Below are 18,097 nucleotides of genomic sequence, written 5' to 3'. Positions count from 1 at the left end.
CTACTTTTGATATTCAGGATCATTCACCGAACTTTATTGTCAGAGGTTGTATATAACAAGTAACTACTAAGTTCTTTGAGGTACATGAAGTTTAGCATCTTTCGCATGCAAGAGATAGCTGTGCTCAATAGTTTGAAGAGTTTGAAATTTACTAACAATACCAGAAAACACACAAGGAAGCACTGAGAATATTTATGAAAATTCAGTTGCTGCTGTTTAATTTTTTGGTATGTCAACTAACTCTAGACTTCTTAAACTTGAAGGTTTTGTGGCTGCGGCAACACAAACCTTCCATCTGTACCTATCCTGATGAAGATCTATCTACTCTTTTCCATTCTTACTGATTTCCTTTAAGTCCATCTCCATGTTATCCCTCCATCTTTGTCTTGGCCTTCCTACATGTCTCTTACCATCAGGTGTCCCAACAATTAATGCTGTAAATTCTTCTTTCTTCTCCCATTCGTGAATTTGACATATTAATGAATAGCCACCATATTTATATAACTCAGCTGGTATTAAATCAATGCCAGGTGCTTTGTTATTCTTTAGTCTTTTAATATCATCTTTAAGTTCAGTCAAGTTAGATTTTGGAACTAAAGGTTCTGCTGTGTGTAATGATCATCAGTCAGGCAAAATGGTAACTAAAAACATAATTTATTATAACTTATAACTTCATGTTATAAAACTACATGAAAGACATTCAACAGAGACAAAAACACAATATATATCCACATAGCAATATCCGCAGTCTATCTTTACATATGCTTTATCTTCTTCTCAACCTTTCAACTCTCCCCCTCTAACAAAAGAAAAAAAATATTGACAGGTCTTCTTACCAAAAGTCACTTTCAGTCCATCAGGTTCTTTCTTGGATTTTCACTACGTATACCAAAAACTAATTGGTCTCTCATCATTTCGTTAAGGAATGTACCAAATGAACGTAGCTTCTTGATGCTTCAAACTAATTCTAAATTCAGATACCGTTTGCCGTTTTTCTTGCCTTAACAAATGAAACATACCTTTCAGCTATGACATTCCTTTTAGGCCTAAAATGAGTTAGCAACAAGGTACATAATTCTTCATACTGTATGTCTTGTGTGGCATTTTTGCTGGTGCAACTAAATTGCTGAGGATATTGTATACTCTTCCGCCAGCTACAGAAATTAATGTACAAACTCTTTTATCTGGCTCAATATTATTTGCCAAAGAGAATTGGTCAAACTTTTCAATGTAAGTTTGGTCAAACCTTTGAATGTTTCCATGCTCCACATTAAACTGTTCAAAACACTGTACATGATTGGTACCTCCATTCACAGCCAAATATTCTTAATAAGCCAAATCTTCTTATCTCTATTATACATGTTACCTTATGTTCCATTCTTATCCTCGTCACCAATTGTAATGATCATCAGTTACACCAAATGGTAACTAAAAACATAATTTAGTATAACTTACAACTTCATGTTATAAAAACTACATGAAAGACATTCAACAAAGACAAAAAGCCAATCTATCTCCATTCTCCACATAGCAATATCAACAGTCTATCTTACTTCATCATTGTTGTAGATTAATCTTAACCAATAATACTGCCTCTTCATCAAGTTGTCCTGCTAGGTTTTGGGTAAGGAGAGGAGAGTAGGCCTTTTAACCCATTACTGCCCACTGTCGACATTTGTTGACATAAAATTTAATAATTTAGTATATTTTTTGCTCATGTGTTTTGTGGTATTTCCTTACAATGATAATTTTCGTGGATGAGTTGGCAACTACTTCAGTGGCTGCAGCAGAGTGACATTCAGTTTCCTACCACAGAGCTTGGTGAGTCATTGTTGTTCACACGTGTTTCGATTGTGTTTGCATCATGCACTATGGCTGCTAACAATAAGTAGGTTTTTTGTATTATCCTAAAACTTAATTAGGTTATTTTTGTGTGTGCATAAAAAGCACATATTGGTTATATTTATGCTAAGTTCACTTTCATTGAATGGTTATCATCATCTTCTACGTATGTCGTTTTAATTTAGTGTCGACAGTGAGCACGCACGGGTCCATTGTTTTCATCACCGTCCGTGTTACAATATCAGTTGCATAATTTTTCCAGCTTGACTGTAGAGCACATCGCTTGTATATTAGAAAATACAGACAATCTCTTAAATGCAATTGTATAAACCCAGCCTCCTGAGCATGTTCTTCTAGGCGATGGTGACAGTGATGAAGATGAACCCATTGGGAGATATGAACAAACTTTCTAGTAACCAACTTCGGACAGGTGCAGCGCTGGTTTGCTCCAAAATCACCGATAAGGGAATAGTGCATTTGATACAGGGTGAACCAGATGATGATGCGAGCAATATGTTGCAGCTATTTCAGTGTCCGATGTGCCTCAGTTTAATTTTGGAAGCCCTCCGCAGAAGTGACCAAAATCTGAAGCGTCAACAAGAACAGATCCCAGTAGTTCTATTCAAATCGAGAGTAAACAAATCAAGACTGGAGTAAAAGGTACACCTTCACATCACAGAATAAAGTCTCAAGTTCGTAAGTGGGAAAAGTGTGACATCAGAGACAAACCTTCGATCAAGTTCAAAATGATTTCACACTGGCACAATTGTTCAAAATGTTTTTGGACGATGAAGTTATTGAATTTATAGTTCAATCCACAATTGAGTATGCTGTACAGAAGGGAAAACCTGCATTTACATTGTGCGAGGATGAACTCAAACTTCTCTTTGCAATATTATTCCTTTCTGGATACAATGTAATGGCTAGAACCAGAATGTATTGGGAATTAGCTGAAGGTGTACATCACGCAGGTGCTTCAAATGAAATGTCAAGGAATAGGTTTGAAGAAATACTGTGATACATACATTTTTGTGACAATTCAAAACTAGACGCTGTTGATCGTTTTGGGAAGATAAGGCCAGTTTGGTCTATGATAAATGAGCGTTGGCTCCAATTTTATCCAGGTGATACATATCTCTCAATCGACGAGTCAATGGTGCCATATTATGGGAGACATGGCGCCAAACAGCACATCCACGGGAAACCCTTCACTTTGGTTTCAAAGTATGGGCATTGTCGATGCGTCATGGATATCTTATTCAAGGAGAGCCTTATCAAGGTGCTGCGACGGGAAATAGAATACCAGAATCTGGAGTAGGCGGCTATGTAGTCATAAATTTGATATCCGAACTTTCGGCTCACTCACGGCTCTATTTGTTTTTTGACAACTATTTTACTTCCATTCTTCTGCTGAAACATTTGCAGGCACACGGTCATGATGGAACTGGTACAGTTTACGCAAATCATGTGAAAAATGCTCCACTTCCGGATGTTAGTTCGTGCAAGAAGCAAGAGCGGAAAAGTTACCATCAACTAACAGACGAAGTACTGCCATTACTCTTGTACAATGCCATGATAACATCATTACAGTAGCATCAACTGTCTCGGGTGTGTTACATCTGGGACATGCAAGGCGATTGAGTAATGCAAACAAAAAATACATTTCAGTCCCTCAGCCTTCATCTGTTGTTCTATACAATAATTACATGGGGTGGTGTTGACCGCATGGACCAAAACACTGCATGCTACAGGATTAGTATCAGGTGCAATAAGTGGTATTGGCCAATGATAAGTTATCTGCTTAATGTCTCCATGAACAACGCATGGCAACTTTATCGCCTGACTGCAAAAGGAAAAGAAGATGGGCTTGATCTGCTCTCATTTACGAGGTATCTAGTATGGAATTATATGCAGTCGTACGTGACAAACCGTCCACTAGCAGTAAGGCCAAGCATTAAAGTCGCATCCAAAATATTGCCTGTAGTGCAATTTAATGGCACATCACATCATTTGGAAACTGTTTCCAAGCAAGTCCGTTGTGGACATTGTGGAAAGGCTATAAGGAAAAATTTAAGAAGTGCAATGTCGACTAGTAGATGCACCAGCCCGGTTCTGCAACCTCTATTGAGGCTCGGTGAGGCTCGCCTTAATGGACTTGTCTCGTAAGGCAATGAGCCTCATTTGATGGCAGTGTTGCCAGCTGCTTACTCGAAAAAATCACCAAGAGTTTTTTTGGGTCTAACGTAGCCTCAAGCAAGGAGCTGGCAATTTTGCTTGAGGCTCGCCTTAATAGTTTGTTTTTGTAAGGCATAAGCCTTATTTTCTCCCAGTGTTGCTAATATTTTACTCGAAAAAAATCACCAAGGTTTTTTTGGTCTAACCTAGCCTAAAACAAGAAGCTGGCAATCTTGCTTGAGGCTTGGGGTTACACAGTGCATAAAGCAAGGAGCTGGCAATCTTGCTTGAGGCTTGGAGAGAGAGAGAGAGAGAGAAGAGTTAAACAACCGACAGCTGCCAACACCCACCCTAACCTACTCTAACCTAACCTAACCTAACCTACTCTAACCTAACCTACTCCAACCTAACCTACTCTAACCTAACCTACTCTAACCTAACCTAACCTAACCTAACCAAACCTACTCTAACCTAACCTAACCAAACCTACTCTAACCTAACCTACTCTAACCTAACCTACTCTAACCTAACCTAACCTAACCTACTCTAACCTAACCTACTCTAACCTAACCTAACCTAAAGCAAGGAGCTGGCAACCTTGCTTGAGGCTTGCCTTACAGTGCATAAAGCAATTTGCCAACCTACTGGTACTTTTGCCATGGCTTTTTACAAAAAAAAAGAGAGGAGAGAGAGAGGGGAGAGTTAAACAACCGACAGCCCACCTACAGTTTTTTTTTGTCTAACCTAACCTAAAGCAAGAAGCTGGCAACTTTGCTTGAGGCTTGCGTTACAGTGCATAAAGCAATTTTGCCAACCTACATATACTAAACAAGAAGATAGGTTAGGTTAGGTTAGGTTAGGTTAGGCAACAAACATATATACTGCCGTAAAAGAGAGGGAGATATGGGTGGATGGTAATATAGTATGCGTGTGCGTGTGTGCGTATAATATGTAGCATTATTAACTAGAGTGTGTTGGCAATTTACTTACAACTAAAAAAAATAGAGATGCCAATTTTGCTGTAAGATAAAGAGAGAGAGATTTATGGCTGGCAACAGTGGTGAGCGATGTTCTCTCTCTTCTGTGCAATATGACATTATGATGTTACTGTAGTTTTTGACGAGGATTACGAGTTAACTAAAAAAAACCTGCAACTAGAGAGAGTTGCCAGCACATACACGCTATTGTAAGAGAGATGGATGACTGGGGGGAGGGGGCAGCATTTCTGGCATTTCAGCAGGTCTGGCAACTGTTGAGAAATAGTGACGTCAGTTAACAGCATTGGTAGCAGTGATGCGATGCGATGCATTAACTTGTGAATTTTCGAACTCGTAAAATGATGTGGCTGAAATATAGGGGGGGAAGAATGGCTATTCACAGTGGCGGATGTACTTCCTGTTTTTTCAAAAGCTAACAATAATGATGGAATTTCATGCTGACGCATTTATTTCGTTCAAAAATTCGTGTTCAGCACAGATAATGCTATGTAATTTTCACATCAGCTCAGCCAACTGTTGAGAAATAATGACGTTAGGTAACAGCATTGGTGGGGGTGACGTGATGAATTTACGAAAATAGGAAAAATGACAGTGCTAAAAATTGAAGTATAAAACTATTTTCTAGAGCATACACATGATGCTTAGGTTACAACAGCTGTTAACATCAGGTCTGGCAACTGTTGAGAAATAGTGACGTCAGTTAACAGCATTGGTAGCAGTGATGCGATGCGATGTATTAACTTGTGAATTTTCGAACTGGTAAAATGATGTGGCTGAAATGTAGGGGAAGAATGTTCTAGACTGGATTTCTACTAGTCCACGTTGTTAACCTACATATTACTCCTCGACTAATAAACTAGAAGCTCGAGGGGCATCAGGTCTTATTTTTTATTGTGAGCTGCAAGAAGAATATTGTGATTGTGATTGAAATTAACTAAGGTGAGTAAATTTGTTTGTTAGCTTGCATGAGTTGGCTTTGTGTTATATAAATAGGTAGTGTTGCTTTTGTGAGTTGATTCTGTAATAACCAAACAAATGTAAAGAAATTGTAGATAAAAAACCAAACAATTCTTAAGCATATTGTGCAAGAAATATATACTCGCAAAGCACGCAAAAAGAAGAGAGATAGAGTATACGAGTTTTAAGTGTGTTGCAAGTATCCCCCTTCTTTTTTTTCTTGCTTTTTTTATATATATATTTATTACATATTACTATATACACCAAGCATATGCAAAATAGCAATATGCAGGGGTGTAGGAGGACGACTTTCTGGTAAGACGCCTAACAGTTAACCTCACTTCCACGTAGTACACTCTGGACTGTAGAGTAACGAGGCTCTGGCGTCTGGCAGACCAGTATAATTTTGCGTGTGTTAGCCTGTTTTTTTGTTTTTTTTTGTGCCTTTGATATTTAGTGGGGGGTACATAGTGTTTCGAATTTTATTATTATTTAGTTTTATACACAGAAAAGATATTAAACATAAAATTAAATAAAATAATATCTAATTATGTTTTTTTATCACAACAAGCATTCACAAAAAAATAACAATAATGTGGTTTAAAGTTTTTTAACGTAATTGCTACGTAAACAAAATGGCCGACTTGCAATGAGTGTGTCAAAGTTTTTTTAAGCCTAATTGCTACGTAAACAAAATGGCCGACTTGCAATGACTGTGTCAAATATGAATAGATTGAGAGATGGAAAGAGAAGTTAAATATGCTTAAATAAAGTGCTCTTCTGTGCATAGCACCATACCATAAAAACATATAGGAAGACTGCCATGTTTATGCATGAAACTTAAATATACATATAAAATTAAAATATTTGGTGCTGACCACATCACACATTGCTGATTTTGCATTGTACTTTCCTATATTCACATATGTACAGTAAAACTAATCGGGACTAGGCTTTTAGTTTTTTTAAAATAGGATCCGAACCACTATGTACTTTTATCGGGTTCGAACCTAGGACCTCTTGATTACAAGGCAACAACACAACCACCGCACTTTCGAACCCTAATGAATATGTAGGAAAAAACAACGGTATATACATAATCCAAAATTGCGTGGTTCTAGGCCCCATAGGAACCGAGAAAATCAATGTCTTGGAAAACATCTTAAGATATTTGTCTTAATCTTTAAGAAAGTCGACTTCCGGTCTGTCAAGATGTTACTTCCGGTCTGTCAAGAAAATTTTCTTAAGACAAAAATCTTAAGACGTTTTCCAAGACATTGATTTTCTCGGCTCCTAATTGAGCTAGGATGATGATTTTAGGTTTGTTGGATAGGATTTGACGAAAACTATACAACTAGCAAATAAAATCGATTCCACCCCCTCAAGTTTCGAAAATATAGACAATTTTTTTTATTTTTTGAGAAACTTGATTTGCTGGCTTAGTTTTTACCCTATTTCGAAAATTTTAATGAGATTTGATAAAAAATTGAATGTACTCTACAACCTATTGGAAAGATAATGATTAGTGCTTACTGTTTTCGAGTTATTTTAAATTTAAATTTCAAGATGTAATTTCTAAGTTGTTTTGTAACTCGTAAACTAGGGGTCGTAGAAAACCCATTCTTGTTTTATCTGCTATTGCCAGACAAATACTATAAACACAAATAATGTTTATTGTTTGATTTAAAAAAATCTGAAAATAAAAAATGTGTGTATGGAAAAAAAAATACGATTATATCAGCCGAAACAATAGAATATATATAAACAAGTATATTTTCATAGTGTCATACCTCTACTAGATTGGTAGAAAAATATACTAATGGGCAATAAAATCTGAAGAAGATTTGTGTCTAGCAAAAAATAAACTAAATAGAATTACACATGCATACAATATTTATTGTGCTTTTTTTTCTATCTACATATTTTTCTTATATCTTTTTTTTTAATTTTTTTACAGGGTTTATTAAAGCACATATTTGAGGAAAACAAAATTTTTCTCGTAAGGCATTTTTTGTAAATACTCTACCACCAACAGATCACATATAAATAAACATACCCCCCAAAAAATGCGCTCCATGAAAAGTTGCCCTGTGTGCAAAATAAACATATCAAGCAGAAATTTTGCAAGACATTGTCGTACCTGCGTGCCAGGCAAGCATTTGGGTGCTAAAAAATCATGTCCCAGGTGCGGTATACATATTACCATTAATAATTTAAAGCGGCATATAACATTATGCAAAATTGTCGTCGGAACACCTGTTCCACAACCGTCGACCAGCTCCACCAAGAGGAAAGCAGAAGCAGCCTCCATCAATGCACCACCCACGAAACGTGTCAAGCCTGTGGCGAAAGCGAACCGGACTGCTTTCGAGCGTTTGTTGGAGGACTTTGTCATCACTTCGGAGGGCTTATGCGACGTGCGTAGCTTTTTGGAGGAGAAGCGAGCAGAGATAATTTCCATCCTCGGTGATGCGCTTGCAACACACTCCACCAAATTCTACGCATCGCTACGTTGCCAGTACAAGAAGCCGTCCGATGAAATTTACAGCTCTACCACAACACCAAGGCGAAGACGCTGCATCTGGCGGATGTCGAAAACCTAGAGGTCATCTACAACAAGTTTGCCGAGGAGCTGGTGGCAAAACAAGAAGAACATGAAGCTGAGGGCTCGGGGGGTTCGCTGTGTGGCGGGCCTCACGAACTGTGCGTCAAACTTTGCAAGTTTACGCCTCTCTCCGCCTCCAGCTACGTCCCCTTACCACCTTCCATCGCGGCAAAAAAGGCCGTCCTGAACATTCAAAACGGTGACGCCAAGTGCTTTCTCTGGTCGGTGCTTGCAGCGTTGCACCCTGTCGACCGGAAAAACCAACCACATCGAGTTAACCACTACCTACCCTACGAGGCAGAACTGGAAGTTGCCATGGCTGGGATCGACTACCCGGTGGAGGTCCCGGATATTCGCAAGTTTGAGGCCCGTACACGCAACCCTCGGTTGGCTATCAACGTTTATGGCCTCACCGACGAAAATGTGGTGTACCCTATCCGGGTGAGCGACGTAGACGACGATGGTGCGCAGGAAATTCATCTTCTGCTCATCAAGGACGAGACCCATCACCATTACACCCTCATTCGCTCCCTCTCTCGGCTTGTTTCGAGCCAACGGAGCGGTGATAGTCACCACGTCGAGGTGTGTTGCAGGTGCTTGTCAATGTTCGACGGACGGGATCAACGCAATTACCAACATGTTCGAGGCTCCAACATCGCTGCCGAGAAGCTCGCTCGCCACACGTTCTACTGTAGTAACAACGAGCCTGGGGTGGCAGTCTTGCCCAAACCTGGCACCGTGGAGCGTTTCCGCATGCACGGTGCCATGGTGGAGCATCCCGCTATCATCATCGCGGATTTCGAAGCCTTCCTCAAACCCCTGTCCACTTGCGATCCCGACCCTGAAGTTTCTTCCACCACCCCTTACCAACTCCACGAGGCTTCGAGTTATGCATACGTTGTGGTGCGACGAGACCAGCACATTGCCCCCGAGCCCTACGTGTACCGTGGTCCCGACGCAGCCAAACACTTCCTCGAGAGGATGGTTGTCGAGGCCAACGAGATAGGGAAGGTACTGTTGACCCCCAAGTCTATGCTCCCACTGTCTCCCGACGATCAGCGTAGACACGACGAGGCCATCGCTTGCCCTGTCTGCGTCAAGGAGTACACCGCCAACAACCGTAAAGTCCAACACCACGATCACTTTAACGGTAGGTATGTTGGTCCTTGGTGCAACGGATGCAACCTCATGGCCCGGGACCCGCGATTTATCCCTGTGTTTTTTCACAATGGCTCGGGATACGACTTCCACCACCTCGTCAAGCATCTTGGGTACGACGACATGCGAATCAACGTCCTGGCGCAGAACGAGGAGCGTTATATTAGCTTGAGCAAGTGGGTGCGAATCCCAGGATCACGCTCTACCGTCGAGCTTCGCTTCCTCGACTCTCTGAGGTTCCTCCCGGCAAGCCTCGATGCTCTCGTGGGGAAGCTTAGCGATGAGCAAATGCTCATCACTTCTGCAAACTTTCCGAACTTGGACGCCGGCCTCTTCAAGCGTAAGGGGGTCTATCCCTACGAATACATCACAGACCCTTCCAAGTTCGCGGAGACGTCGCTACCTCCCCAGGCGAAGTTCTACAGTCAGCTACGAGGTTCGAACATCACCGACGAAGAATATCACCATGCCCAGTCCATGTGGCGCGAGCTGGGCTGTCGAACTCTCGGGGACTACCACGACGCCTACCTCAGACTTGATGTGACGCTCCTCGCCGACGTGTTCCAGACGTTCCGTGCGACCGCAATGAAGATCTACCAGCTGGACCCCGCCTACTTCTACAGTCTCCCCGGACTGGCGTGGTCAGCCATGTTTTTGGTGACGAAGATCGAGCTGGAGCTTCTTTCCGATTATGACATGGTGCTGTTTGTGGAACGTGGCATCCGGGGTGGCATGGTCCAGGTGTCGCAACGGTACGCGCGCGCCAACAACCATTACATGGCTACTGGCTACGACCCCTCACAACCGTCCAGCTACATCATGCACACGGACGTGAATAACTTGTACGGACACTCCATGATGCAGCCACTCCCCTTTAGAGACTTCGAGTGGGCCGACCCCTCCAACTTCAACATCGAAAGCTTCGACGATTCAAAACATGGGTTCTTCGCCGAGGTTGATCTGCAATTCTCCGAGAAGCTGCAGGATTTGTTCAACGATCTCTCCCCTGCACCCGAGTTCAAGTGTCCACCCAATTCCAACCAGAAGAAGCTCATCATGGATTTCGAGCCCAAGAAGAATTACGTCCTACACTACCAGAATCTCCGGTGGTTGATGCAGCAAGGGGTCACGGTCGACGCAGTTCACCGCATCCTCAAGTTCGAGCATTCTCCGTGGTTGCGTCCATATATTGAAGTCAACACCGAACACCGCACCGCAGCCACGTCGGAGCTTGATAAGGATTTCTTCAAGCTTATGAACAATGCGGTGTTCGGGAAAACCATGGAGAATGTACGGAATCGTGTAGATGTGAGGCTAATATCAAACAAAGCACAATGTCGCAGGCTCGTAGCAAACCCGTTATTCAAATCGAGGACCATTTATAACGAACAGCTTGCTCTGGTGCATATGAGGAAGGGCGAGGTGAAGCTCAACAAGCCAATTTATGTTGGCGTCTCAGTATTAGACCTGAGCAAGCTGCACATGTTTCAAATATATTATGGGATACTACGCCAGCACTATAACGACAATATTAGCCTACTCTACACGGACACGGACAGCTTAATATATCAGGTTCGCACAGCCGACGCGTACAAGGATATGGCCACGGTTCCATCTTTGGTTGACCTCTTCGACACCTCAAACTATCCCCAGCCGAACCGATACGGCATCCTGGCTCGCAACAAGATGGTGGTCGGCAAACTCAAAGACGAGAAGAAAGGTGATTTAGGTCTCGAGGTTGCAGGTTCTTGCGCCAAAACCTATGCCATCAAAGCCGAGGGCAGCGTTACCAAGAAGGCCAAGGGTGTCGGCAGACAGGTGGTTCGGGAGAATTTCATATTCAAGGACTTCTACAATTGCGTCAAGAGCAGGTCGCGGGTTCTAAGAGCAGAACAGCGCATCCAGAGCGTCGACCATGTGTTGACCACAAACAAAGTTAGAAAAATTGCGCTAAATCCTGATGACAATAAGACGTACATCCTCGAGTGTGGTATTCACGTATCGTCGTGGGGGTACTATCGCTTAGCAAAAAGCAAAACCTGCAACATATGTCCATCTTCAACAGAAGATTCATAAAAACAAAACAAAACAACAAAAAAAAAACATTTTGACTGTCATTACAAAAAACTTTGACCGTATTCTTAAATAACCAGCATGCCTATGAATTTGTTCGGTTTCAAAAAACAGATCATTATGGAAACCATACCAGATCATGAAGTCTTACCTTCCGTGTTACCTAAACTCAACGGTCTGTTGATCATTCACCTCAACAGCATTTGGACGAAACTGAATGACGATGTGGGCAAGATGTTTTGTTTTTAATAACAATTTAGATTTCTACGAAATTCCGATCGATGGGAAACTTCAAATCACCGTGAATCCGGAAAACGCAGGCGAAATCAAAATTTCTACCGGCAAGAATATTTTTCGAATCAAGCACGACAAGATGCTTTCTAACATTACGTACGATGTGTCTGCAGGAGATTATTTTTACATAGAACTCCTCGGAGATTACGACAAACTTATTCCTCTTTTTGTAGAATTACGAATCGTCTATCCTATTATAAATAACCGTTAACCAAAAATGCCTAACGACATTTTCGGCAACACCAAGCGTGTAGACCATGCAGAAGAGATTCTCATGTTGGACATTCGAGTTAAGAAGTTTAGGACCGATTTGATTGCTTTGCAGGAAACCTTAAACAAAAGTTTAGAGTCGGAAATCGCTACGCTCCAAACGCAATGTCTCGACCCCATTCTGAAAATCGATTCCGAACTGAAAACGCTCATAAAAAATTATGTCGACGTACCTTCTTACGACAACGTTCAAAATATACAGTTGAGCGTGGATTCGCTTCAAAATGATTTGGCCAAATTACAGCAATTTCAATCGAAAAATGAAGATTTGGAAAAATTGAAACTCGAAATCGAAAAACGAACTTCCGCAATAGAAAAGAATTTCTCTGAACTTCAAACCGTCGTGAACGATATAGACGCAGAACGCTTGCACGTCGTTGTTTCCAAATTACAAGAAGAATTCACCGGCACGTTGGAAGAAATTAAATCCAAGTTGCAGACTTTGGAAGATACCATGACGAACCTACCATCGTCGGACGAACTGCAGGTCATCGGTAAAAGCGTCGCGAACATAAAAATTCAATTGGAGGCCTATCAAGATTTCGAACACATTCAAACCACCATCGCTACGCTTCAGGCGTCCTTGGAATTGATCAACGAAGAAATTAAAAATATTCACGCTGAAGCGAGAGCGTTGACGAGCATTCAAGACACGTTAAGCACGGTTCAGCAGAAGATCGAATATTTAGAAAATTTGAACGTCGAAACGAATCTCGCTCATTTTCATCACGTACTCGACAACATACAGGGTGACTTGGAATCGTTACGGGCGAGCGTGCCTTCGAGCGAAGATTTGGAAAAATTGAAAACGGCGGTGACGGCACTATCCGATTCGAGCGACATCAAAAGTTCGTTGAGCGATCTCGAGAGTAGGGTGGCCAATCTCCCCACCTCCAAAGAATTACACGCTTTGAAAAGGAACATATCTCGAATGCTGAAACGACTGGAAACGGAAACGGCGAACGTGGAACAGATTCGAGACGAAATCAGTTCGCTGGTGTCGACGCTGCCCACTTCGCAGAGCGTCGCCGACCTTCACACGCAGTTTACAGAGATGCGAAGCATCGTGAACGATCTTACCGAGAAGAGCTCGAAATTGAATCAAGTCGAGAACCTTCAGAACATCGTCGTCAACATCAGAAATCAAGTTGGAGTGCTGGAATCCACGCAGGAATCGACGCTGGCCTCTTTCGGTGCCAAGTTGCAAGAACTCAACGAAAACTACAAGCAGTTGAACGTGGAAGTGAAAATCAAACCGTCGTTTTCTGCCGTAACGGATACCATAGTCGAGCATTTGCTGCCCATCGAAAATAAACTCGGACAAGTTCACAGTAATCTGCTCGGCGTCGACACTAAATTCGCTAAACTGCATTCTCTGCAAGCCATCGAAATCAACAGCGTACCCAATCAACAGAGAATTTCCACGTTCGTCGAAGGTAACAAACTGTACATGTTGCATCCTTATCATCCGTACTACAAGTTTCTCCTCGATGGCACGATTCAGATAAACGAATTTTCGTACTGGTCTCACGGTAGAAAAGCTAGCGTTCCCACCATGACCTTGATATCGAATCGTGGTGTCCAGAAAGCAGGAAACATTCCTCTGGCACGTTGGAACGAAACGCGCAACATATATGAAATACACGAAGACGAAGATCTCACCGTTTTCGACGTGAGTGCCGGCGATAAGCTGATCATTCAAAACACGAGCGAAGTGCCACCCTCTTTGAATCCCATCACGCTTGTGCTTCTCTTGAAACGTAATCTCTAAACAAAAAAATGTCTAGGCAAGCCATCGTCGAAGAATTGCATAAACCTGCACGCCGCAACTACGAACGTTTGGCTGTGGTAACCAAGAGCATCGATGACCTCTGGCAAAGTGACCTCGTGGAGATGAGTAGCGGCAATTTGAAGAACATACATAAATTGAACAAGGGCAACAAGTACCTTCTCACCGTCATAGACACGTTTTCGAAATTCGCATGGGCTCTACCTTTGAAAGCCAAAACAGGAACATGCGTCACGGAAGCATTCAAGACAATTTTTCGCGAAAGCGGCGGCAGACGACCACGGTTTCTGCAAACAGACAAGGGGAAGGAATTTTATAACGCTGTATTCCAAAAGTTTATTCAAAAACACAAGATTCGACATTATTCGACCTTCAGTCACATCAAAGCCAGCATCGTGGAAAGATTCAATCGAACCTTGAAAACACACATGTGGAAACGATTCACGCTTCGGGGAAATTACAAATGGGTCGACATCCTCCCGGAACTCGTCGACACCTATAATGATACGGTACACAGAACAATAGGCATGAAGCCAGCCGACGTTACGAAATCTGACGAGCAGCGTTTAATTTCTACCGTTTACTGTCCAAAGTACACACCCACGACAAAAAAAGCTAAATACAAAATTGGAGACCAGGTGAGGATCAGCAAATTCAAACGCACCTTCGAGAAGGGATTCACAAAAAATTGGAGTACGGAACTCTTTACGGCGGTTCGAGTTTTACCTGGAAACCGACACACGTATATAATAAAAGATAGTAGCGGCGAGATTTTGAAAGGAAGATTTTACGAAGAGGAACTCTCTAAAACAAAACACCCCGACACGTACCTCATCGAGAAAGTATTGCGTAGGAAAGGTGACAAACTGTTTGTCAAATGGCTGGGACTTCCGGAAAAGAGTTGGATCGACGCGGACGAAGTGATCTTGTGAGTACGTGGAACGTGGTGAAGCGTCTACCGGATCCGGAAAGTCAAACGAAGAAAAAGAACGGTGAGTTGCTTCCCGACAGCATCCGCTGTCTGATCGTAGGTCCTTCGGGGTGTGGGAAAACAACACTGCTCGTGGACAATTTTCTCCTCGCACCTAATTGGTTAGATTGGAAGAACAGGCACCTGTACGTGTTCTCGAAAAGTTTGGAGCAATCCAAATACCAGCAACTGATGAAACTGTACGATGGTCTGGACATTGCAACGTTCGCCTCGGAAATAAAACCACTCGACGATTGTCGTGAAAATTCAGTTGTTGTGTTCGACGACGCCATCCTGGAAAATCAAAATGAAATTCGCAACTTTTTCACGCAAGGTCGTCACAAAGGAATGGATTGTTTTTACCTAGCTCAAACGTTTTCCAAAATTCCAAAACAGTTAGTGCGCGACAACGCTAATTTCATATGTTTGTTTCGCCAAGATCACACCAACCTCAAGCACGCGTACGATGACTACGTAGGCGGTGACATGAACTACAATCAATTTTCGGAAGGCTGCTGTTCTACTTGCTGGAACGGTGACGATTTCGGATTCGCGACGATCGACATGACGAGGAAACCCAACGACGGAAAATACAGAAACAAAATCAACGATTTTCTAAACGTTGCAACGTTGTGAGAAACGATGTATATAAATAAACATTATGACGAAACGAAAAATCGAGGACGAAAATCTCAAGTTGCGAAAATACTTCGCGAAACGCTTCAAAGGTTGGAAATCCGAGAATCGCGGATTCTACGAAGAGAAGAAACGTCAGGATCAACCCGTGATCGATGCCATCAGCAGTCTAGGTAAAGAAATTAAAAGTGTCACGGAACAAAATAAAAATTTGATCAACGAACTCGTACCGCTCGCAGCTAAAAGTTACGCCGTACCCACACCTATTTCGAGCATTCCTTCGACGCCGTTCGAACTGAAGGATGCACCGGCACGACGTCGAGCCATTGGTAGCACGTCTTCGGATAAAATCGAGTTGGGGCCTTTGGCACGAGACTACCTGAGCACGGGGAAATTCGACAAGGATGAAGTGTTCGGATTGTATCCCAGCATGGAAACCAGCGAAGGCGGTGGTGTGGTGTGGAAGATTGGGAAATCGAAGGTGACCTTCGAAGGCAACGACATTAAAATTAATTTAGGCGACAAGGATAGTTGGAACAGGTATCCGGGTACGGTGGGACTGTGGGAACTAGTCGCCAAAAAGCAGCCGAAAGATTACACCGACGAAGATTACCAAAGTTACAAGGAAATTCTGATCATGACGGATGCCTTGTACCAGAACAACGACGCCTCGCAGAATAGGGTGAAATCGAGCAGCGGCGAGAAGTACAAGAATCTCATCAAACCGATTTGGAACCAGGTCAAAACAGGCAGCGGCGTCAAACGCTACAACACGCTACCCAAAGAATTCGTTTGGGTGGACGACGTTAGGAAACTCGTGGACCGATTGTTGGTGATAGCCGGCGAAGAGAATGCAGGCAACCGTAATTTCTACAACGAGAAGGTTGGCATCGTGGACATGATCAGCACGAAACTTTCCAACTTCATCGTGAACGACGACAAGGGCATAGGTTACCTGATCAAAATCATCAACACGCTGCCTCCGAAATTTTGGAACGTGGCCGAAGGAAAGGGACTCGTGAACGACATCATCAACAAGTTACCTTTCGAGATGCATCTACCTGGCTACCAGTACTGCGGACCGGGTACCAAACTCGAGAAAAGATTGGAGAGAGGAGACAAGGGTGTGAATCCGTTGGACGCTGCATGCAAAGATCACGACATCGCCTACAACACCACGCAGACGGATCTGGACGCACGTCACGAAGCAGACAAAAAATTGGAACATGCAGCTTTCGAAAGGTTTGTGAGCAGAGACGCATCGCTGGGTGAACGGGTCGCCGCACTGGGTACCACCATCGCCATGAACACGAAACAAAAATTGGGGTGGGGTATATAAATAACATACCGTAAAAAAAACTACACAAGAAAAAATCTCAGAATATATATATAAATAACATACCGTGAAAATAACACATAGAGCATCAACATGAAGCCCAAGGGTGTCGTGTACCAGATACCATACTCCAATCTTAAAAATCTAGGTGCTCTCGATGGGTTACTCACCAAGAAACAACGCGAGAAGAAACGTTCTTGCTTGTCGAAAGGACACGGAATGAAATTGCTGCTCAGCACACCTCAATTGAAAAGATTGCAGCGTTCGCGGAAACAGCAAAAGGTCGGAGGTTTCATATTCAGCATCCCGGCCATCCTGGCAGCATTGGGGGCCGTTGGAAGTTTAGCCGGCGGTAGCGCCGCCATCGCGAAAACCGTCATCGACTCGAAGAAGAACAAGGCGGAATTGGAAGAACAGAAACGTCACAACCTGGCCATGGAGAAGAAAAAGGGGAAGGGCGTGATGAGAAAGTTTAAAAAAAAGAAACAGAAGCACTCACCAACCGAGATATTGAATCTCTGATCGAACCGTTACAAATCAAACACTTCAGAGGAGTTTTCATGTCCGACTCGTTACCTTCAAGCGTTAAAAGAAGAGAATGCGGAGTAGTCAATTTGGACGGTCAAGAAAATCCAGGCACGCATTGGATATGTTACCACAAAAATGATGATAAAGCATTCGTTTTCGATTCTTTCGGAGGTGTTCCACCTACAAATTTAATTTATTATCTGAAAACGAACAAAACCTCTATATACTACAATGACGAGCGCATTCAAAATTTCGAAGACGTGAACTGCGGTCATCTCTGCCTCTCCGTGCTCGCGTTTCTCTCTAAAATAAATAACCCTACGATCGAGGATTTCCAGAAAGCATTGTGGAACCTCAAACAGCATCACTAGGATGGGCGTGTTCCATCTCACGAGCGAATCTTCAATCTTGAAACTCACGCTGCACGACGACATCGTCTATCCTAAATCCGTGGCTCTGCGTGCAT

The 18,097-nt window shown here is 42.7% G+C and overlaps 1 protein-coding gene across 6 annotated transcripts in view; it reads right to left on the bottom strand.

Moving 5' to 3' along the window:
• Nucleotides 1-18,097, bottom strand: part of LOC146004621 (uncharacterized) — a 113,675-nt gene that overhangs the window by 2,581 nt on the left and 92,997 nt on the right. The gene's annotated exons all lie outside the window — the stretch shown is intronic.

Source organism: Lepisma saccharinum, chromosome 22 (genome assembly GCF_977018435.1).
Source record: "Lepisma saccharinum chromosome 22, izLepSacc3.1, whole genome shotgun sequence".
In the NCBI taxonomy this organism is placed as follows: Eukaryota; Metazoa; Arthropoda; class Insecta; order Zygentoma; family Lepismatidae; genus Lepisma; species Lepisma saccharinum.
This window is presented reverse-complemented; position numbering and strand designations above follow the sequence as displayed.